The 24,500-nt window shown below is 36.9% G+C and overlaps 1 long non-coding RNA gene across 3 annotated transcripts in view; it reads left to right on the top strand.

The window, feature by feature from the left end:
• Window positions 1-24,500, top strand: part of LOC103620845 — a 91,057-nt gene that overhangs the window by 1,064 nt on the left and 65,493 nt on the right. Inside the window, exons 1-4 of one of the 3 annotated variants that reach the window (XR_001864447.1) lie at window positions 7-322; window positions 1,702-1,767; window positions 2,457-2,559; window positions 7,689-8,018. This is a non-coding gene — a long non-coding RNA (uncharacterized LOC103620845). Of the gene's footprint in view, window positions 1-6; window positions 323-1,701; window positions 1,768-2,456; window positions 2,560-7,688; window positions 8,019-24,500 lie in introns of those variants that run through there. The other 2 variants (XR_001864448.1, XR_552364.2) reach the window with 2 other exon arrangements.

Raw genomic sequence — 24,500 nt, 5'->3', positions numbered from 1 at the left:
TGTACCCAGTCAGAGGCAGCAGGGGAACGGCAGAAGAACTCCCTCCCGCAGAAGGGGCCCACCAGCTCGCCTCACTTCTGGGGGGGCGTGGGGGGGGACCTCTGAAACCACAGAGCTGGAACCCCAAGCTGCTGGTTGCTGGAGCTAAAAAGCGTAGTGCTTGTGTTGAGCTGGACTCTTCGCCAGCCCAGTGAGTGGACAGCTAGAACAGAAAGTAACACGCTGCGTTAGTGCACCTTACACAAACAGCAGCCGTACTGCTAACTCGTGTCTGAGGAAACCGAGGCTCATACCAGGAGGAGTTGCATGGGACAGAACACAGGTAGTAGCACTCCAGAATATGTGTAGTGTTGAAAAGGCTATGGCAGCATCTCAGAAGGGGGCAGAGGTCCCAGGATGCCCCCTTGCTCCAAAGGCATCGTACCCTTTGCTTCCAAGAATCAAAGCGGTCACCTGGGCCAGTATCCCCTTTTCCCATGCAACTGTGTGCCTTTTGGAGTCAAAGCTTGGCTCCTAATCTAAAAATATCCTCTTATCTTGACTTTTCTTCCCTTTGCTGTTTCAAAGCAAGTTAAGACACAGCAACTTTATGTTAAAACAGAGACTGCATTCAAATCCTTTGTATTAAATAGCATCTGTGTTTGCATTCTGTTTTAATACAAAATGCTTTGGATTGCGGCTAATACCAGGAGATATGAAACTGGTTAGTCCCCACATGTTGCACATAAAAAGAATTCATAATGAGCATCTGTGGGATGTGGAATGGATCCCATGAGTTAGCTGAAGACCTCATAACGTAAGAGCTGAGAAGCCTAAGTGAATTATGACTCTCTTTCCTCGCAAGTAGGATTAATTTTCTATCCCACTTATATTCATTATCTATCCTGTTTATACTATAGGGACATCAATTGTTTGAGTGTTAAATATGAAGACTTTACAGAAACGTGCAGGTTAGATAGCTTGCAGAGAAGTGGGGGGTTGTTATTACTAGGAAAACTGTTATTCAAACTCCATGTTTAAAGACCAGTATTAGATAAAACTGCTCACTTTTTTAAAGGACTGCAAATTCTGTGCCTTTCTCCTACAACATATTTAAAATGTAAGGTTTACAAAGTACTCTCCAACTGCCTGTGGCCCTCCCAGTGATGTCAATAGGAATTTTGCATGCAGATGAAGGCCCCTATATGGCCTTTAGAGAGCAGGTCAATAAATGGCTGGAGGAATAATTAAAGACTTCTGAGCTGCTCCTTTCCTTTTTCTTACATTATAGTACAAGACTGGCATGAATATAGGCTGGGCCACTCTAATTGGCTATGGAATAACACTGAAAGGAATTTAAATGTGGGCAGTAGCCATTTTCCAAATGATCACTCCATTACAGTAGTTTTGTCTGTCAATGTATGGCCGGGCAGTAGAGTGGATGTAATAATGTCGAAGTCCCCATCCACTGATTGTCACTCTTTGCTCTACAGTGGCAACTCTAAGCAGGTTTTCATGTTTCAAAGAGACAGCCAGGACAGAGAGCCTTCCTTTAGCCAAGCTTGCTTCAGCTTAGTCTTGAAAGTCACGGCTTTTCATCCATGTAGGCAGAACCAGGATCTCTTGATATTTAATAAGATCTTTTATGAGTATTGATTATTATGTTAAGTGTTAATGTAACTAAAAATTCACTCTTTACTTTAACTTTGCTTGCCCAAGTAGACCCACTGAGTTGCTGGAAGTACTGACAAATAGTTTTGTATGTTAGAAGACAAGCAGGATTCAAAGGTAGGTCTGTGAATGTCTACAATACAGATGCATTTTCTTTCTCATAGCTCTTAAAAGACACCAAGTAAAAAACATTATCTCATATTTGAAGAAAAGTCCATTTTGATTGCTTGTATCTTTTTTTCCCCCCAGGCTAATCACAATGGTAAAATCCAGTAGGAATTTCTGAGACTTGTTTTATTCACCAATGAAAATATCCATCATCAAGCTTATACTCTGTGCCATATTAAATAGTGTGGACCCAATTTGCCACATCCTTCACCAATGCTACAACATACCATGATGGATTTAACTTAATTTGCTGTAGTATGCTAGCATAAATGAGATGAGAATAAACCCCAATATTTTTAATTTACTTTATTTCTCATTTTGGTCAAATTATTGACAGCTTCTGGTGTTTGAATGGCATAGTTTTTGTCTCAGTACCATATACTATTGCTAGATATACTGCAAGTTGCTTTAGTATTGATTAAGCAAACAAATATTCCAATAGAGTACTGCTGTTTCTAACTATGTGCAGTAGACCTTCTTCTCAGGCAAAAACATAGCAAAGATAAAAATTAAAAACACGTGAAAATATGTAATACAATAACATTTAATATTTATGCTTTTCATATACCTCTCTATCACAATTATATATTATATCTTTATTCGCATTGTCAATGTACTACTGTTCCTTTCTTTCACAGGTGAAAAAATATCTCTTCTCTGGAAATTCATTTCCATTTACTTAAAGTTAAATGGTTTGACTTTGAATTTTCATTATCTGCTGTTGGAAGGAGTCTGTGACAGGTATGAGAGAGAATGCTACAAAGCTTCATTGTATCATCTAATTTTTGCTTCACTTTAGTCAGATATCATTTAGGTAGAGAGTAAAATAGTATACATAGAACAGGATAAAATAGAACAAAACAGAACAGAAATAAAATGAAAATAGGATATATAATGAATTACAGTAGAAAAATGCCTTTATCTTGAAGTGATTTTTTTTTTTTTAGTTATACTGATTCCTCACTAGTGAGAAAATTGAACTAATTTTATATAAAAGGAATATGTCATAACAGGATATGGCATTTATCTTCCTGAGATAGGGGTGACCTCATCATTCACAAGTGGTGTAGCTATGAATGAGTAATCAGCCTCCCCACCCATTAAGTGTAGATAAAGTCCACATCTTCTGTCTAAGTATTAAATATTCGATTTATTATTTTACAACTCACCATCTCTACAAGTGTTCACTGACTGATGCTTCAGTTGCTGCTGCCAGTATGTATCGTCAGTGGGAAGCAGAAGAAGCGCCTCAAAATGTGCCCTGTATAATACTGAATGAAAGATGAGAAGGAAAATGAAAATAACAGATGAGAAGAAAACAAGAGAAAATGGACCTGCAGGAAAAAAAATTATGGGCAGAACAGGGATAAGGAAATTCTTTAACTGACCTATACTTTTGTTGTCTGAAATATTCCAAGCACTTTATAACATACAAGCAGTGAAAATATTTTTCATATTAATACCTCATATATATCAGCTACCTCCTATCTCAAGTTATATTGCTCAAGTTATTCCCAGAGGAATTTATATATGTATAATGTGAGAGAAATATATAGTTAGGAAAAAATTTCTTTTTACTATTTATCAGCAGTGCACATTAGGGAAGAGCCACAGTTAAAAAAATACAGTTTATTTCTACAACTATATAAGATAACATGATTTTCTCTTTCAAATGATGTCACGTGCTGCATTTTGTTTTCATTCCTTTGTAAAAGCAACGAGTGCAGTTTAAAGAAAATATTTGGATTTTAATTTTAAATCCAGAAGAACTGGCTGTTCATCTGTGTAGAAGAAAAAGCTCTAAATAGAACATGAAGTCAGGAAAAAGACCATCACAACTTAAACAAAAGTACTCAAATATTTTCCATCTTCCCCATTCCTTGACAGACACTCATGGGTGGAAGAACGGATAAGGGAAATGTCTTTTCTGAAAGGTTGTGCTAGGAATGAAGGGCAAGTTTAAGGTAGCCCCTTCCCCCCCGTATTAAAAAACAAAACAAGCAGAGAGTAAGATAGAAGGAAAGTGCCTGGGGAACATAGCATCACTATCGAAATCATAAAAGATGTATAAGGACATCAGTGGAAGAACTAGAAAAACTATTAGAAGAATGCCCTACAGGGCTATCCCAATGGCTCAGCGATTAGTACACTGCGCTGCCATTGGGAAAGTGCAGCGAAGGTTTGAGGCTAATCTTAGGATCCCATTCATTGGTACTGGCAGCTGAGAGCCTTTTGAGCACGGGGAGTCCACAGTGGAGAAAGACTGATACATTCCTAACATACCAAAGGTATGTACCTAGGCTGTGCTTTGACCACTGAAGCTGCCTCAGGAAGGAGTATCATGTCTTCCCTATCATCTGCTAGCCTAATTTACACTCTATGTGAAAGCAAAGGAGCACCTCTGGCCCACCATGTAATGACAAAGGACAGGTCATCTTCCAAGGCTGGAGAATCAGCATTAAAGTCAATTTCTTGTGTGTTGCACACTTTGCTCTGGCCCTAAATTTTAGTGAGTGAGTTATCTCCAGAGGTTTTCTGCAGTGTTGATCACCCACAAATTTTCTAGCACCTTGAGAAGATCGAGAGGCAGCCAGATCATTTTTTCCAACTCTACCTGCTTCTGCAGATCTGTGATATTCCTCCAGGCAGTTTTAGCACTTGTGTATTCAATTCCTTTGTCTTCAAGACCAGTCTTACACCTCCAAGTAATCTGCTACTTCACTGACATCAAATTAGGGCCATGGAGACCACAACTAAATTTTGCTGCTTCCACCTCCCCAAAAACCTGATTCATGCCACACAGCCTGATAAGAAGCCTTACTTGAAAAAGTGGAAAACCAAATCATGTAGGTGTTTTTTATCTCCAGGCCTTCTAAGAAATGTCATCACATTATCCTGTGTTCTCACCACATTCAGATTTTTGGTCCTGTTCATCCATAAGATAAGAGAAACTTTAAAAAACACAGGGCTAGTCAACATACTTTTCCCTTTCATTTATTTATTTAAATTTATTTGTAGCCTGTCAGTGCTCCTAAACAAAATAATTTGCAGAAGCACCTACTGGTGTGTCCTGGAAAGGCGGGATCAAAAGACAGCTCAAGGTTTTTGACTGCTCTTAGAGGAGGATTCTCACTCTTTCCCTTACTAAGCAGTCAGTCTCTTCTAACTCAGAAGAAATGGAAAACAAACATGCTCTCTTTCTCCTAATTATTTTCTGATGAATGAATCCAACTTAATTGTACATACAGCAAAAAAAGCATTGAGCTTTCACTCAGAGCTTTTCAGGCAAGCCTAGTACAGTCCAACATAGCCTTTCTTCTTCGGTGGCCACTGTTGGTGCTCTGCTGAGTCATGCAGCAATGAACTTCCAACAAGAATATCCCCATGCCTGTGTCTTGTCTCCTACTGTCCAAATTGCATCCAGTGCAGTTTAAAGCTGTGCTAGGTCCCTAAAGACATGCTTCTCCGTAGTTGGTGTGGCGGGGTTCTATTTTACAACAGCATTATTTTTTCCACTCATTGAAGGCAGTGCATTGGGTTCCTGTGTAGCAGTCCCAGGTGGGCAGCCAGGTACATCTGTGACTCTGCTAACAGTTTCTGAAACTTCAAGCATACATAAGGATCAGAAATAAATACTTTGATCTTTGGTCTTAGTGTTTTTCCAAAAATAATCAAAACTTATAAGGATATATATATGTGTCAAAAACTTGAATGCAGGCTAGCCTGTCTGAAAATGCATCTTTCCAGGCACAAGAATCTCTAACAGAGTACCATTATTATTTATAAATATTTATTGTTCTGCAGTTTCAGTTGTCCCTGTGAAGATGATTGTCCAAATTTTTTCATTCCTTTTTTCCTTAATTAAGGAATTGAAGCATCAAGCATACTCACAGGTGGTCTTCAAAATTTAAACACATATCAAATCTTACTCTTTCAATTTCAAATTTCTCTTGGGTTAAAAACCAACCAAACCTTCCTAGTATTTTTATATGGCCTATCACAAACCTTAAAGAGGAAGATTTATTCATTTCAAAGATAGACCTCCATCCACATTACTTGCATTTCTGTTGTTTGTAGCCATACTATAATAGCTACTGAAAATAACTACCAATGTTACGTGCAGCACTTGAGAAGGGTCCTTACATTTCACACTTCAGAATTCCTTGCCTGGGGACTTTCATTTTGACAAAACTGGAAACAGTTGGAGATCTTCTTAGCCCACTGCTAGAGCTTTATTTTAATTTTCATTTTCACAGATAGGGTAGCCCACAGATTGGCCATAAATTGTACCAAATTTGGAATACACTGAGTTTGTTTCCTCTTTTCTTCTTTGGTTGCAAGTATTCCCACCACCTCAAAGTGTATTTTCATTATCAGAAAGTGGTCTGGGCTGTAGTTTGTATCTAAATAAAGCTGAATAGTTTGTTTGTTTGAAATTACTCAGGAAGACTACCTAACATTCTTGAATTTCACTATCAGTGTATCATATTATCTCATTTTTCTATTAATAAGTGCACAACATAGAAAGCGTCTTTGTGATTTTTGAGACTAAAACAAAATTAGGTATTGGCACCATATTGGATGGAGAACTTCTGGACTCTCTGAAGGAAATAGATAATGTGATTTTCTGGTCATCAATATATATGTTTTAGGTGTTACGGAATTAAGCCACTATTCTCTTCATTACACATTTGAGGTAACATATATTTGGCTATAGAGTATCTATCATTTGGGTATATAATGGCTGTTGGAAGAAAATTGCAATTTCTCTTAGTTCAAAATTCATTAAAGAGGCTTTATTGTACCTTTTTTATTTTTCCCCAATTTATGGATCCTTATTTTTCTGTAATAACTTGACAACCAGCAATGACTGCATCTCACTAGTACCTCGATAGGACAGGTTGGTGAAAATTATTACTTGTTGATGATATGGCCTATTTCTTCTCCTTACATAACACAGAAGAAAAAGCAACAGGAACTCCTCCAGCAAACTATAATTTCTTTTGAAATGTGTCCTTTATTCTGGCAAAAAACCTCCTACAGATTTTCAAGAGTATTTAATTTAAAATAGATTTGGCCTTTTTAGTCTGGAACAAGAAGAAATATCAGAGTCCATACAAGTAGGTATTATAACAACAGCAACAACATCTGCACAATGTCAGAGTTTATTTATAGTTGCAATGGGTAATAATCACTATTTATCTCCTCCTTTAACTGAACTAAATCAATATTTTTTCCTAAAGTAATTAAACCATATGGAGATAAAAACTATTATACAGGTAGAAGTATTTTGGCCACATAACAGTAATTCTTCTAAGATTCAAATGCAATCACTAATTCATTAAAAAGTTACAATTTTTGTTGAAGAATGTTACTAACAGTCCATGCTGTTTTCTGTGCCGTCAATTCAATAACTGCTTGTCTGTATGTCCTGTCTTTCACTATATGCCAGCCAAGCACAGTGAATAGATTAATCTAGACTATACTCTAATCTGTTACTCTTTCTAGGCTGAACTTTTGATTTTTATCAGTTTTAGTCAAGTGTTTCCAGCTTATAAATAAATACAAAGGGTGAAAATCTGCATAATAAAGATATTATATGGAAAAGAACCTTGAATTAATAAAATGACTGAAGCTGATAAATCAAACACCTGTAGTAGAAAAAAACCACAAGGTTAAGATTTTTCTTGAACTCATTGTACACCTTACACTTTTTATGGTATGCATTAATAATATTTCAAAGTTTGCATATCTGAAGATAAGAAGAAGAATTATTCAGTTTAAATAGCAACAGTGTTTTTAGCTTTCAGAATATTCTTATGAATCCTTGCTACTTCCACTAACATTGCTCTTTTACATTTGCTTTTTAGGTGAAGAAGAATCTGTGAGTGGGAATAATGCAAAATAATTTGACTTTTGAGAGACTCCAAACTCTTCAAACCACTGTTATAACAGATGATGCTTGACGTTGCCAATCATTCTGTCTTCCTTTTACTTGTAAGTCCTGATATATGTGTACGTGCATTCATATGGTGCTGTTTGGTTTGTGGATCACACATATCTGGAGTTAATTTATATAATGTATGTAGTTTAAAATATCTGCTGTCTTCACTGTTAGTTAGAAAGATCTTTAAAAACTGAAAGAATATCCCTTAATAAGGCTTTCTAGGAAAACAAACATTTAGGAGAAAAAAAGAAAAGAAAAGAAAAGAAAAGAAAAGAAGAGAAAAGAGAAAAGAAGAGAAAAGAAAAGAAAAGAAAAGAAAAGAAGAGAAAAGAGAAAAGAAGAGAAAAGAAAAGAAAAGAAAAGAAAAGAAGAGAAAAGAGAAAAGAAGAGAAAAGAAAAGAAAAGAAAAGAAAAGAAAAGAAAAGAAAAGAAAAGAAAAGAAAAGAAAAGAAAAGAAAAGAAAAGAGAAAAGACATACTATATATATGCTCTGTACATGCTAATTTGAATGTACCTTTATAGGTATCAAACAATATTTCTTCAAGTAGGAACTTTATTTTGATATTGTTCATTTTATCATACACACATTATTCCATAATTTAAAAAATAACATCATTTTGCAAGCAGAACCCTAGTGATTTGTTATTAGTTTCAGTTATGAGGCTGCAAGGTGATAAGTTAATACTAACCTTCAAAAGAATTCCAGGGTTGAACGTTCACTATCATATATAGGCACTGTCACATATAGGCACTAGAATTTGACTCGCCTGTTAACTTGGAATGTTAGACCACTGGATTTCATGCACAAGTATTCAGAAGTCTAGTCAACCCAAAATGGAGACCACTGGCCAAGATACAGTTCTTGTTTGGAGAGTAAAACTGAGAATTTCCTGAGGCTTCATGCTGTGAGAAGAGGAGCTGGGGAACCAAAGATGAGTCGATGCATTTTCCCACCACCAAGTACTGAAGTTAATGTGTGTTTGAATCTCTATTTCTTTGTTCAGAATTATTGTAAATGTTCTCTTGTGGAGAAATTGCTCATTCTAAAGATGATTGTAGTTACACAGTCATTCAAGTGAATTAATACAGGGAAACAAAGAAGACTCACTTCATCACTAGTGGACACACGCCGTATGCAGTGGCTGACTGACCGCTGGCTGTTCTGGTGTCCTAGCCTGGATACCAGCAATAGTGCCTGCTTTGGATAGCAGCAGTGTGTGCCTTCCTAACAGCTAATTATTTCTGCAGAGTGACAGTATGAAGTTGATTAAAAATATATATTAATATATATGGTATATTATACCTATAAATATATCTTGCCTGATTTATTTGGTCTGAGCTCATCTATAAATTGTCTGGCTTCTGAAGGAAAATGGCAAAATTGTCTTGCATGTAGAGGGATAGATTTCAAGTTAAATCGGGGGTTAGAACAAAAGAATCCAAATGAATGACAAACTCTGAAGAGCTCAAACAAAGCAAATTGTAATACATAAATATCATGAAGGCATATGTATGTCTTAAGCAGACATCAAACCTCAGATCTGGATGGGTGGGGAAAAAAGGTTCAGTAACACTTTCCCTCTGAGAAAACAAGAATAAGAAGAGCATTCTAGTACAGCATAGTGGTTAGATCTTCAATACACCTAATTCAGTCATGAATTTGAGTAATTGAGATGTAGTCTGTTTCAAGCAAGGAAGCAAAAGCAAACATACTCCTCATCCCTCAATTATCTCAATTTTCAGTTTAATTTCATGGAAGAATTCTGCAGTTTCCTAAAAAATAAAACCAACCAACCAACCAAAAAACATCCACAGAAAAACCCAAACAAAAATGCAAAATGAAACAAAAGCAAAACCAAAAACAACTCCACACAACGCAAACCATCATCATCAAAAAAACCGAAAAGCATTCTTAAAATACTTACTTATATTTTATTGGACCTTTCATATGACTTTCATGAGGGTTAAGGAAGAATGTTAGTCCATTTGGTTTTAATATGCCATTCTGGGTTTTTTATCTTTTCCCCGTATCCCCCCAAAAAATGTTTACATAAAAAAAAGTCTGGAAGATACTTCTTTCTTTCCTATGAGATAATATTTGGTACTGCTTATCAGGAAGTAAACAAACTACAATCACAAGAAATAAGTTTTCACTGAAGTATATGAAGGTTTGCTTTTGTCTTTATGAAGTGTTTGAACATTCAGTCTAGAAAGTGTGATAGTGGAATCAGTGGCCTGATACTGTTAAAAATTACTATTAAAGTGAATTGAGAATAACTTTTAATAGTGTTTCATTGAAGTCAATGGGCCAATATTATCAGAAGTGAGTCTCATTGGAGTTGTGGAGATTCATTTTTTATTTCAAGTCATTGAAGTCAAAGGTAACAGGCTACAGAAAGTTAACCCCACACAGTACCAACTACATTCAATGTAGCCTCATTTTGTGGAGAAAAGAACCAACTTTATTAAGTACAAGATCCGTGTATCACCACTTTCACACAGTATATTAAAAAACTCAGCAGGGTAGTGTCACAGAAGATGGTGAGGTAGCTAGCTCTGCTAGGCTTTTAGGGTAATTGCACAATACCATTTAACAGCACAGATCACATACTACTACAGCATGCTTTCTAGAGAGAAATGTTAGGCAGGATATCCCATATCCTATACTCTTTGAACAGTGCCTCATACTCTTGCTTTTGCTAGGTAGTCATGAGAATCAGGCTGAAGGAGTCTCATGCAGAGGGTGGCAATTGTAAAAAACACATTCGCTGCCTCTCTTTCTGAAAACTAAAGAAATGAGAGCAAGACTACCTTCACTTTAGTGAACATTTAGAGGGTTTGCAACATTTGATTAATGGAGAATAAATTTAGCTACTTATCAGGAAAAGTAATCTTCAACAAATTTTTTCAACTTAATCACTATTGAATTCTAAAACATTCAGAAGGACTTACATAAAACCAGCAGATGCACAACTAGATCCTGTTATGTTTTGTATGAGTCCAGAGATGTCCTTTGCTTTACCATTTCATGGATTCTGTCATTCCACAAATACCACTGTATAATCACATTACAGTACAAAACTGTGTCAATGGAAAAATATTATACAAAAGCATGAATTACATATGTGAAGGCAAGTATATAGTTCAAAATTATTACATATTGTATAATTGATGTATAGCTTTCAGTTTTGGGGGTTTTTTCCTCAACAATTCTAAAATATTCTCTATGCTCTAGATCCATTTCCCATCAATTAAATATTATAATATAAACTCTTTTAGTATAAGTACAGCAATTCCAAGTTTCACTGGATGCTTAATTCTTTATATTCATGAATGTCTTTGCAGCTCAGAATAATTCTGTAATTGTGGACTCTCTGGAGTGAAAATATCACTTAATGTCCCATCAACACTTGAACAAGGGCATAAGCCATCTTAGATGCGTAGAGGGTGACAAAAGAAAAACAATGTGCAATATAGGATTTAAGAAGTCTAAGTTAGCTTGTAGATTAAGTCTCAAATCTATCCTCCCAATACTCCGGGTGGACAATGATGAGAATGAAGCAGCAAAATGCTAAATGTTCTGTCTCCTTCAAGTGTACTAGGTGATCTTGTTCATTCTGCCTTAGCTGCTGGAAGCAAATCAGATATCTCAGTACTGAAGACATTTCTGTAACTTTAATGTCACACCAGCATATAGCATGCTTTTCAGGTCCACTTGGAAGCGTTGGCTCCTGACCAACGACAATGGTACAATGCTCTGTTACACTGCTCACACAGTTACTCGAACTTTTAATGCCAGCTCTCTGAAAAGATTGTGAAGAATTTTTATCTGCTCTTGCTTGGCCTTGTGATTCAGATTCATAGAAACAGGTTGCAAGGAAATATCACTATTTTTACCTTTTTATCTTAAACATTCTCTTAAATTGTTGTCATCATAAAATTGGTCATTTAAAACTTTCTCAAAGTCTCAAAAAAGAAATAAAACCCCTCAACCTATGTGTATCTGGAGATATTCTTAAAAAAAACTATCTTTATGGAGTGACATGGAGCTACTTAAATATATGGTTATGAAAACAAATTTGAGAAAGCATCACAGTAGTCCTGGGCATGTCACTGAAAACTGGCTTACTGGTTTTGGCCAAGGGACATTCTGTGTGTTAGCAGCCATGCTTGCTTCTTCCTTGGAGAACGTAGAGGGAGGACAAGTCCCAGTCCCAATAGTTTCTGAAGGATTAATGTTACTGAAAAAAGAATGAAAAATAGGTTTTGGCAGTTTAGTACCTTTTGAAAAAATAATTGAACTTAGAAAGTTAGATGCCAGGATTAGTCAAACCAATGTGACTTGAAATGGCAGAGATGATAAACCCTAAAAAGAAAAATCTTTTATGGTAACGTTATCACAGTGTTCATCATAGAAGGGCATATATATAATTATGTATGCATGGTAGAACCCCTGTAAAGTAATAACTTCTAATGAATAGCCATGTTAAAATAATACATTTCTGGGCACCAAACCAAATATGTACAGGAATACAGTGCAAACCTTCTGAATGATAAAGCAGGAAACTAAAAAGAAAATAAAGAAAACTAACAAAAAGAACATTCAGTAGGAAATTGGACTGATAAGCCTGCTTATATTAATAGCTGTACATGTTTCCATGAAATCAAAATAAATTTGATAAAAGACACTTTTAAAATTACTATATGCTGTACAAATATTATTTATTAAAAGTAAAAGATTTTTCCCTAAGAAGGTTGATTCTAATTTCATCTCTTTTGCTGATTTCAAAAGAATTATACCAGGAATGCTTTTGTTCCTCTTAGAATATTTGTGTCATGGTAGTTGTATGTTTTGTTTTATTAGGGCAGCACTGCACACTGTTTGATAGAAAACTAGTCTCTGATCAGCAAACCTTATTCTTCTTAAAAAGCTTTACCTCATGGAGTGCTTAGATCCAGGTTCTCAAATAGTTTTATGTACCCAACTCTTTTAGAAAATAAAAAGTGATACTACCTAAGATTTAGACCTTCAGAGATACTTGGTTTTCTGAACTTCAGTGAGTGCCAAGGTCGTCAAGTCTCAATAGGCAGCCAGTGTATTGATGCTTCAGACATCTGCTGTCATTCTCACATGACATTCAACATTTTCCCCTGAATTTGGGAGACAAAGCTGGTGATTATATACAGCCTGAGAATTATGGGAGCAGAGTACATGAATGCTTGCTTCATTCTGCATAAGAAATTGACTCATCGGGGAGGACCTGAACTTCAAAGGACCATATCAAACTCATTTTTGCTTCCCTGAGCAACAGGTTACCAATGTACAAGATCCTCAGGAATGTGATTAGCTTATTAAGACTTTCATTAAGATTATAGCTTCCAGATCTCCTGTTCTGAGATCAGATCAATTTGTTGCTGAAATTCATTCTCATTTTAAAAGGGAAGGAGATAATGCCTCCGGGAGAGGGGGAAGTGACCCACCTAGTGAGCAACTTTCTTCCAAATAGCGAAAAAGTCTTAAAGCTGGAAATTGCTCCAAAAAGGCAGGAAAACAATTAAATTTGGAGAATGGATAACAAGGTGTAAGAAAGAAAGAGTAGTGTCAAATACAACAGAATATGAAAATATAAAAATGAATTAATTTTCTAAATTATATTTTGAAGGTTAGGTATTTCTTGACTTGATAAGACTGCAGTACTGGTTTCAGTGTCATTTTTGTGCCTCATGAATTTATTTCACTTTTCACACACTCTTATTTCAAAAACTGTATATTACTGAGAGATTGTTGAAAACATTCCTGGAAAGTTCTAATAGATTATGCAAGAAGAGTAAAAGTTAGTGTTAAGAGATAGTTATGTTCCATATAAATTATTTTATTTTACACCTCTTTATGCTTCAATCCAAACCCAGGACTACTCTGTCTCCCTATGATGACTGTGATACAACCTTCTGCCATGGTGACTTGTTCTACAGTTGTTTGAATTAGGAGGCAGTGCTTTGGATCTATATTTGAATGGATGAAATACAGCAGATTAAGTGATTCTGAGCTGCTAACCTCAGCCTCTATCCTTCTATCTGCTTTAGAGCTCTTGTGATTCATTGCCATTCTCCTGAAGTCACAGAGAAAGGACAGACGGTTTTAATTACAATCACAAAAAAAAAAAAATCTATCAGGCATATGGAGATAACAGCCCAGAATTTTTACGAGACCTTGGAGAAGTTAGCTTGCCAGAATTTGAAACCCTGGAAGTTGACTTATTTTAGCTTGGGAGAAAATTTCTTGAGCCTCTGATTTTTTTTCCAGGAGAATCTGATAATAAAATGACTAATATATGACCTTTGCTTAGAAATGGATGAGAGAGACGTACAGATAACAATAGCTGAAAAATAGTACATATTTATAAGAAGTAATTGCAATTTTTTTTCAACTGTATTTTAAAGACTATCCTTCAAGGAACCTCCTTGAAGTTCTACTTTGTTAGGTTGAAGTCAGTGAAATTTTATTGTACCAGAAGGGTTTGGGTCCTTGATAACAGCGTTATAATGTCTGTAAAGGATTTCCAGAGTAACATATGATTTAATTGCTGGAAGATTTTTTAAAAGATTAATATTAGGTGTAAGATGGTTTGGTGAGAGGGCAAATGTTTCCTCATGTCCCGTTGAGTGATCAAGACTTTGAAAAAAATTACATTTTATCAAAATCTTATGATATTTTTTCTAATGGAAATGTTAATAATCAAAACATCACTATTCCCAAAAGAAGCAGCATAGGATTATTCGTATTCTGCTGCTGAATGTCTTAGTGTTTGATGTCTGCTGAAACCAGCACCTGCTGACAAGATTTTACAAATACAATTAATCTGAAAAACATTAAAATAACTCAGTTTCTACCTACATTTATCTTTATAAGAATAATCTTTATGAAGAACACCAGAGAGGCAAAAATGTTAACACTTCAATCTTCTGAATTTAGACCTTCCTAATACTGACTTTATTTTCCATGGGATCTATAGGTGCTACTGTAAAGGTATTCGATTTATAATTCTAAAAACGTAGTGGAGGCAGAAGCAGCCTGTAATAAAGAGATACCAGAATGAGAGGGTGCAGTACATAGAACTTCTTTCATTCATTAATTTTATCTAGAGTAAATCTGGGGCATGGTTCACAAAAGGCACAACACTGAATAAGTGTGAAACAGTTTAAAGAAGTCATTACTCTCCCAGACAACATGCATCATCTCCCTACCTGTTGCCTTTTATGAATGAATGCTGCTGCTTGTTGGAAGTGTGCTGAGGCTCCATTTGGGTTCAGGGAGAGCTGGGTTAGGCTCTGACATAACTGAGCTCCCACCAGCATCTTGCATGAACTATTATTTTAAGGACCAAAGTGGGGCTTTTTCTGTGCAGGGAGAAATAACCTAGCAACAGTGAGTTATGAGCAATCCTTGACCACTTAGAGTAATAACCAATTTATTAAGGAAGCTATTTACAAAATACTGCAATTACAGCTAACTTCTAAATAAATATACAGAGACTGATTTCTTAGTGCCTCTAAATTATTTTCTCTTCCAACCTGTATTTCTTTTACATATCTACAAGATAAATCCTGAGCAAACATAACAGCATGTGTCTTTTACCTAAGTCCATTTTCCCTCACTGCAAAGAACTTCAAGAAGAAAAAAGGAAATAAATTACTAAAGACTGAAAATAGCTACAGTAATCTGCTTCTTGGATAAAAATCTAGGAAATACAGATTTAAGAATCCTGCCGAATTCAGAAGTTATTATTCAGGGCCAAAGTCTTGCATTTACAATAACTTGTATCTTAGAATACTGCCTCAGCAAGTGCTTTTTGGAAACAGGGAGTGCTGTCAACCTTCTCCCACACAGCTGAAGTGTCATTCTGAAGATGCAGAGGCAAATTCAGGTGGAGCAGATGATTGTATAGCTCTTTTAACACACATGTAGAGTTTGGGAAATAAATGAATCATCTGGGTTTACAATTTGATTTTGCCTTCCACATGGAAAGTTGCCATCCTGTTCATAAAGCTTGAGACGGACTGTATTCAGCTTATAAAACTCTCTCTGCAACTTCGTAAAGTCAAAACATTTCATCACATTTTGCCCCATAAATGGAATCATTTAAGTATTTTCCTACAATTTAAATCAATCCTTACTAAATGGTCAAAACTCCACCAGTGAACACCAGCAGTATTGACTGAAATCTAACCATGGCAAACAGTGCTCAGCTCTGACAAATTAAACTTATCTGCCCAGGACAAAACCGGTATTACTTTGAAACCCACATTAGTTCCCTGTTCTCTCCTAAAGGCATAGAAGGGGGAGTTAAGGACCTCTCAGTACAATTTTTTACATCCATCATGCATACGATCCCTCCAAACAAGCAGGAGTAGAGTGTCTTCTGAGGACAAGAGGCCAGCAACCAAATTGCTATTGAATCAGTTGAACTGTGAGTACAATGAAGCCTAGAGCTGCAGCCATTTGGCAGAGAGCCTTATGATCTGTTGTGCTATGCCATGGGTTTCCTGAGGAGATTTGGCTTCATCATGAATGCCGGTGGCCACTGCCATCACTGTGTGATTGAGGTGCGGATAGAGTAACAATATGGGAGTGGCACTGGGAAATTCAGATCTTTTTTCTCTCTTTTTTCAACTTATTTTTCCACTTCCATGTGTTTTTATTCTGATTTTGAGGACAGAAATAATCACACACTTACCCTGTAATAATGTAGTAATCTGTCATATAAATACCCTGCCATTATATGGTAATTATGGTTTCATTAAATGATCAACAGCTACCATGTTAGCCAAGAATAATTACACATTTGTGCCCCGTATCTTAAAGTGTTCTCAGCTCCCTTTTTTTTCATTGAAAAGAGGAAAAAAATGTTCCCTCATGAGTAAGATCACAATTTGGCCCAATGTATGCATTTATTCAGTACGACTTGGAATGCCACAATCTCCTATTTTGACTTTATTCCACAGCATACCAAGGCCTCATTTAAGGGAACTTCACCACAGCTATTATGGCTGCACATTTTCAAAGTTTCCTGAATAAGGGGCCATTCCACATTACTGCTTTTTTTCCTTTACACTTCCAGTGCCAGTTTATTACTTCCCAGAAATTTAATAACACAGTGGTGTCTGCATTACACCTCTCTGTCTGTACAACCTAGTTTAACATTTGACATTGACCCAAACAATCTGGTAACTTGAAAGTTTCAGCGATTGTCCTCAGCTCCAAGTATCTTCTTCTAATTGGTAAAGAGACATTCTCCACTTGCAATTTTTTTTCTCTTAGTTGAAATTTGAGATATTGGACATAAGGACCATATATAATATTCATTGAAGCAGCCTTAAGTTATACTAAATTGACCAATGTATATAGATCTGCTAAATTTTACTATATAGACATGGTAAAAAAATTTACTGTTTTAGCTGTACACTTTCCTACTGTTGACCTTTTAGCACAGATGCATGATTATTCATTACATACAGATTTTGGCCATTCATGTAAACTATGGTTGTCGATAGCAAAAAGTATTCTGGATAAAAACATGACTAGTGAATTTGGAGTGCAGTTTGGTGCCTTATCATTGCCTTTTAGGCCCCAGAGTCATCTTGGGATACCTAAGCCAGTGACACAGAGCTGGCAGATCCTGAAGGAGACCAATGGGCTCCAAGAGTGGTAACTACAGCCCAGCTGGGATATCCCTGGGTAGCAAAAGTGACAGCAGCCCATCTTTGTTTGGGCACTGAGTTGAACTCCAGGTTTCTGATCATGGTCAAATCATCTTCCTCCTGGACACTCAAGTGGTGTGTTGAAGTCAGGAAACTTCATTTGAAATTGGTGCCATAGCTCTATTTCACTTTACAGGATCAAGATTTTATTTTCAAAGACATATTTGTAAACACCAAATGGAGAAGAGGGGAGGAAGGACAGAAAGTGGAGAACAGGAGGGAAAGGAAATGCAGTTTTGCAGCTTCTTCTGTAAGTCTTTCCCATAATATGCATAGCTTTGGTCCATTAATTTCCGTATTTCTCTTCTGCCACCAACTATTTTTGTTCTGCCAAGAGCATACTTTTACAGGCATTTTACAGATTTTGGATATGCTTTTCCTCATCAGCTTTCCATTTTCCTGTGCTTACTGAAGAGCCTCTGTTGGAGTTGTTTTGACCTATTTGTCAGCATTTTTCCTTTCCTTTCCTGTGTAATTGTCAGTTCCAGAATTTCAAGGAACCTTGTATTCATAGGCTCTGATTCATCATGATGACTTGAGCCCATACACAACTTTGACACATTTATTAAAATTACATATAAACTGAAATAATTGAACATGTGCTTCACAGAACATTTTCCAAATAATTCCACCTCACTGAAAAATAAAAAGGGCAAGGTTATTGCAACACATACTCAGCACTATTTCCTTGTGTTTGGAGTGGCTCTAGAAAACCTATTTTCCTTTTAGATAAACACATGTGAAGTTTACATTGAGTTAAATGCAAGCAAAATTTCAAACTCAATACAACCACAGTGGTTGAAGGCTGTCATCCTGAAATGTAGACTTTCATCCAGGGGAAAACTATTTCTTTCCGCCATATCCTTATGTTAAACCTTTATTTATTTATTTTTAGAGACAAAAAGTCTCCCTTTCTGTGATACCAGTAATTTATCCCAAATTAAGAGGATAGATTGGATTTCTTAAAGTTCAAGACAGAATCTGGATGGGATTGAGTACCGAAGTCTGATCATAACATGCTTTATTCAGTGAGAGTGCTTGTCCTGTGAGTACGTGCCCCAAATCACCACAGTAATCTGTTCTTAGAGCATAACACAGACTGCTGTGTACCTTTTTTTATTGATTTGTATTTGTACCATGTCACCATTTCAAGTGAGATACAATACACTCAGTAAGAAACAGGTATCCCAACATGATCTTTCAGGCTGTATGAGTCCAACAATCTGTTGTTACTACAAATGCCTGTGAGGTAGTTGCTTCTCGAAAGTTAATGAGTAGAAACACAAAAGAAAAAGGTGTGCAATACGAGAGAACACAAGAGTATGCAGATGTAGTCCTTAGCTTTTGTAAATTATCACAGATGCCATAGGTTATGAGACACAATGAAGTACTGTGCATATTGCTGAATAAATAAGGAGGATCAGAAAACCCACAGAATTTCTAGACACTGTAGGGATGTTTGTCTTTTGCTCTTATATTCCACTCAGTCATAAGCCTTATCTTTAGATACTTTCAGGGCATCTAAAAAGTATTTTCCAAGTAGAATTTATTCCAAGTGTCTTTTGTGACTGTACATATATAAAGAAAGGAAAAACTTTGGCAACATACATGAAAATGCAATCAAGAAATTCAAAGCAAGATTTGTACTCCCCCTACCCACTTAGCACTCAAGAGAGAAAACCTGACTGTTGAGAGGGGAAAACCAGCTCTATCATGTTTTATTTATATATTTATTTATTTTTAAAAAGCTTTACTAAGAAAGGGAATAATTTAATACCAGGAAACATACAAAAGAAAGATGACCACTGATACTATATGCAAGTAGAGCATACTCAGGTAACTTGACCTATATTTTAAAATATATATATTTTTTTCTGTCATTGAGTGCCAGTACAAAGGCTCTGGTCTTGCAGCTGGAGATTTGTCATTGAAGCCCCAGGCCTGTGTGGAAACCTCCTGGCAACAGGGTCTGCGGATGTGCTTTGGGTGGGAGACAAGGTTACTAACAGAGCAATAATATCTCTATGGATGGGTTAACTGAACTTTCTGGATCCTAATACATTAACTGTTTAAAAATACCTGAATATAGCAGCTGTAAAAAGCATGCATCTTTTATCTTTATATATGGGCCTTTTTTTTTCTTCTTTTTTTTTATGGCTTGCACATTTTAAAAGTCAGCAAATATTCAGGATTTTATTGATGCAAGGGAAACATCTAGAGAAATAAAAGAAGTGAGAGTAAAACATAAGAATGCAGTGAACAATGATACAAGCTTTGAACTTGAAAACATTTTGTGTTGTAGCTGAATGCCTTGGCAACACATCTTGTGATACGTGTATAACCCATATGGGCAGTGCAAAATGCAAATGGTAAGGATGCAAGGACACTTTCAAACACATTTAGTCTGTCATGTAATTTGTTGTGAAAGTATATATTACAGGAAAAACAAGCTTTTAAGCAATACTAAAGTGAAAAAATCATGCAAGGTAATAAAACTGTTCAATAAAGCTGAAAGTAAAGCTCTTGGTACTTAACATTACCTTTTAGGGCTGTGCCAACCCGGTTTTGGTTTTACCTGTATTTATTTTGTTCATTTTGGCTGTGCTTTTGAGAGGTTTTTTTATCTTTTGAAAGAGTCCTCCGTTCCAAAGTGGGAAATCCTATTAGTGAAGAATATCTCAAAAGAAAAATGATTTGAAGTGCACATGAAAGGCACTTGAAGTGTGACTGCTTTACAGGCTTACAGATCATGTCAGGTGAAACCAGGCAATGTTTAACAAGGTAAGCAGCCAAACCCTTGTGGGTGCCCCTCCATGGCTCCTGCCAGCTCCGAGAAATGGAATATTCTTCTCAAGTCTCTGGATTTCAGGTTATCTAATTTGCTGTGCTTTTTCTTTTGAGTTTCCTCGGGTAATTGTTTATTAGAAACAATGGTCACTGTTATTCTAATTTCCACCTCAGACAAATATCTTATTTTTAATTTTTTTCCTCCAGCTAGACACATTCAAAGAGAATTCATGTTAGAGTATCAATGACATTTTAGGTACCCTCCTTTATCTATATTCCAATTATTTTCTTGGGAGACTCTCAGACTAATGGGAGTTATGATAACTCTGCAGTGTTCCTTAAAAGACAGCAGAAGAAGCATCAGCCCATTAGCAGTGTCAGTAATGGCATCTCACATACAAGACTTTCTTAGTACTCAAAGTCTGAGAAAGAGTCAACAAGACAGTGTAAAAACTGATTTTAGTTTATGAAGCATCAATATGCATTTTTCTCCTAAAGAGTGAGCAGTCTGGGGTATTACTACTAGTAATAGTACTGCTACTACTACTACCTTTATCATTTGAGAGTAAGGCTTGCTGTTCTGAGACAATTGGGTACCATTCAGTTGGGTTGTCAAAAATGGATCCTGAGGAAACAGCATCAGAAGCATCACGTAGAGTAGTACTTTTCCTGGTATAAGATCCCAGCAGTCAATGTTTTTCTCTAAATTCTGATGCCTTACCAAAGTTGGTTATCCTGACACTCAGGACTTGTTTCCTGAAAGGTGCTGAAGATCCCCATTCTTCATATAAGACAGTTTGGGTTTAATACAGCATAACTATGTAGTCAGTAGCTAGAACCAATACTTTTAATAATGAACTGTTGTTAGACCATGAAGAGAATAAATAAAATATCTGTTAAATCTGAAGACTTAGAGCTAAGATCCTGTTTGAAAAAAGCTGTTCCTTGCCCTTCATGATGTTTCCTATGGAACCTTTTCCCCTGAAAAACTCTCCCCACCTCCCCAACCCGCAAATAACCAAAACCCATCCAAAACCAACAAACCTAAAAAAGCTTAACATTCCTTTCTAACATCTTTAACACCCTGGATGTAGTAAAGAAACCAAACCCAGATCTGATGCTTATGACCCTGTTAAATTATGCTATAAAATACTTGGTGTACTATTGGACTTACTGTTGAGTTCTTCCTGGTGTAACATTTGGTTAGGAACTCCCTCACAGTGCAGATATTGCTGGATTATGAATGTTGGACTTCTTTTTGTGTGAGCATGACATCTAAGCAAAGCCATTATTTTTCCTTTAACAAGTAACCAAAAGGTTTTTTAGTTGCAACTCTGTCTTTCTTCGTCTCATATAGAGCAGGTTTTTTCAAGGTCACTGGGGACTTAGGCTCTTGAGTCTTGTCTTCCAAGGTGGCTTCAATGTATAAAAAAAGCCACTGAAGAAAAATCAGTGGGATTGAAACTCATTTCTGAGGGTGAGACCAACACCTCTATTATTTACAAACATTGCAGTGGACTTAGTGTTAAACCCTTGCTTTTACCTATTGGAGTCTGTAAAACTGCCAGCTGATTTCTCTTTTCTTCCATTTCTTTGAATGGTAATGTCTAGAATTTGGATACAGTAAGGTGGTGCTTAAGATGAAGAGCTCTCAAATCACCTTTGTTCCACAGAACTCTTGAGTAGTCCTGAAGAAGCTGTTTACTCCATCCTTCTTCACTGTAGAAATTTGTCCTTTTTGTAAAGGGACCAGTGATGTTAAATTTCACCTTCTCACAGAGATGAATCTATATGGAGCAGTAATGTAGTGTGGGAAGTCATACTACAGACAAGTCTACAAATACATTTTACTTGAATTACATCCCTGAGTGCAAGTGTAGCCTTCCCTGTCTTTTGCACTCGAAATGTCTTTGCCATGAATGGGAGAAGTTGAGCAAGATTCCATTTCATGAGGGATTTAGAACAGGTAGCTGGATCCCTAACTGCCTTGAATAGTAAACAGTAAATGGCCTAATGCAATGTTACAAATTAAAATGATTCCTTTCATGTGTATTGTCTGCACCTAGCCTTTCTTTTCTCATCTTAAAAGAAAACAGGTCTAATACCTCCAATGTAAAACAAAACCATATATCATAGCTAATTAAGTAATTGCTTTAAATTGCCATAACTGAAAGATGCCTGCCTAGATATGTTCACATTGTGAATCCACAGAAAAGGACGTAAGGAATTAAGAAGTTTCAAATGGAAGAGAGATCATTAGATTAATTACTTTACCCAAAATATTGTAATTGGCCTCTCTTACAAGAATGGATACTGTAAAATTCCAGAGATGATAAATGAAGAACTTCATTAATTTAGGTCTTTACCCTTGAAAGAAATGCCTTTCTATAGATACATACAATTTTTTCCTTTCCTCCCCTCCTTTCTGCTCTCATCTTTTTGGCTGTAGACACACAAAGCAGTATCGTTGTGATCCAGGATTTATTTGAAGAGATTTCATCTGGAATGGAGTCAAGCAGAGCAGTGGCAGGGGAGCTTTTACAGATTATGACCTGTAATCTCATTAATACTCTGAAACACAAAGATCCAAATGTTGAGTAATTTTGGAAAAGACTACAGCCTATGTGGCTTCATGCCCTTCTGACAAGACATCCTGGAGGCCAAGATGAAACCAGCTTCTCAAAAGTCCAACATGAGATAAAATGCTGCTTATATAACAACAGACACTTAATATTTTCAGCAAGAGCAACATAAATGGTAAATCATAGGACCATCTCTTTATTCTCTATCACCTTGCACAATGTTTCTTCTGGCAATAAAGGGCTGCCCAAGATGTAGTGAAATATAATTTCATCCAGTACTGCTAAAGACAGTAAGGCAGTGGCCATTAAAACCAAAAGCTTTTAATCTCTCTTTTGGAGTTCATCAGACAGTGAACTGGTTCACTGAGGCTGGCTCAGGTCCTTAGCTCTTGAGTAAATTTCACACTCTCATGAAAAGCTAATTATAGACATAAAAGGGACATTTAGCATCTTGAGCTTGAAGAGCCAGAACAATGTCTAAAAAAAGTGCTATGGCTAGATCAGAAGTTTGTCATTATTGTCAAATTTAATATCAGCAAAATTGTTATGGTTCGTAAGTAGCTCCTTATGCAGACCATGCTGAAGAAAGCTTTCCTGGAGTGGGTGTATATTTTTAAATGGTGCAGAGGCTCACTTTGAAAGGCCTTCTGGCATGACTGCTTGAGAACAGGTGGCAGAGCAGCAGTAGCTGTAAGGTGATCTATCATTACGTTAATTCTTTGGTACTCTCCTTCATCACAGAATCATAGAATCATTGAATACGCTGTGTTGGAAGGGACTCATCAAGATCATCGAGTCCAACTCCTGGCCCTGCACAGGACATCAAGAATCACAGTATGTGCCTGTAAGCATTGTCCAAACTCTTCTTGAACAGGCTTACTGCTGTGACCGCTTCCCTGGGTGACCTGTTCCAGTGCTCAGTTACGCTCTGGGTGAAGAACATTTTCCTGCTCTCCAACCTAAACCTTCCCTGACTCAGCTTCATGCAGTTTCCTTGAATTCTGTCCCTGGTCACAAGAGTGAAGAGATCAGTAGCTGCCCCTCTCTGCTCCTCTGCTTCCCCTCATGAGGATGCTGAAGACCAAGATGAGGTCTCCCTTCAGTCTCCTCTTTCCAGACTGAACAGACCAAGTGACCTCAACCACTCCTCATATGGCTTCCCCTCCAGAGATTTCACCATCCTTGTGACCCTCAAGGAATGGCCTGAAGCTCTGTCAGGGAAGGTTTATGTTGGATATTAGAAAAAGGTTCTTCCCCCAGAGGGTGGTTGGGCACTGGAAGAGGCTCCCCCGGGCAGTGGTCACAGCACCAGCCTGACAGAGTTCAAGAAGCATTTGGACAATGCTCTCAGGAACAGGGTGTGATTCTTGGAGTGTCCTGTGCAGGGCCAGGAATGGGACTCAGTGATCCCTGTGGGTTCCTGTGGAGGGCTGGGAAAGCCCTGTTTCTGCCCCTCAGCAGGGACTTCTCATCCCTGGCCTTCCCTTCACAGGGACTACTGGACAATAAAGGCTACCTCTGTGGAACTGCTATACAAGGCTCCTGTCTCTCTATCCCCGAGTTTGCCGTGGGTGATTTCACAAAGGGCTGAATCACAAGAGCTGGAA

This window comes from Corvus brachyrhynchos, unplaced genomic scaffold, assembly GCF_000691975.1.
Source record: "Corvus brachyrhynchos isolate BGI_N302 unplaced genomic scaffold, ASM69197v1 scaffold115, whole genome shotgun sequence".
Classification (NCBI taxonomy): domain Eukaryota; kingdom Metazoa; phylum Chordata; class Aves; order Passeriformes; family Corvidae; genus Corvus; species Corvus brachyrhynchos.
Note: the sequence above shows the minus strand (reverse complement) of the source record. Positions and strands in the feature narration are given on the sequence as shown.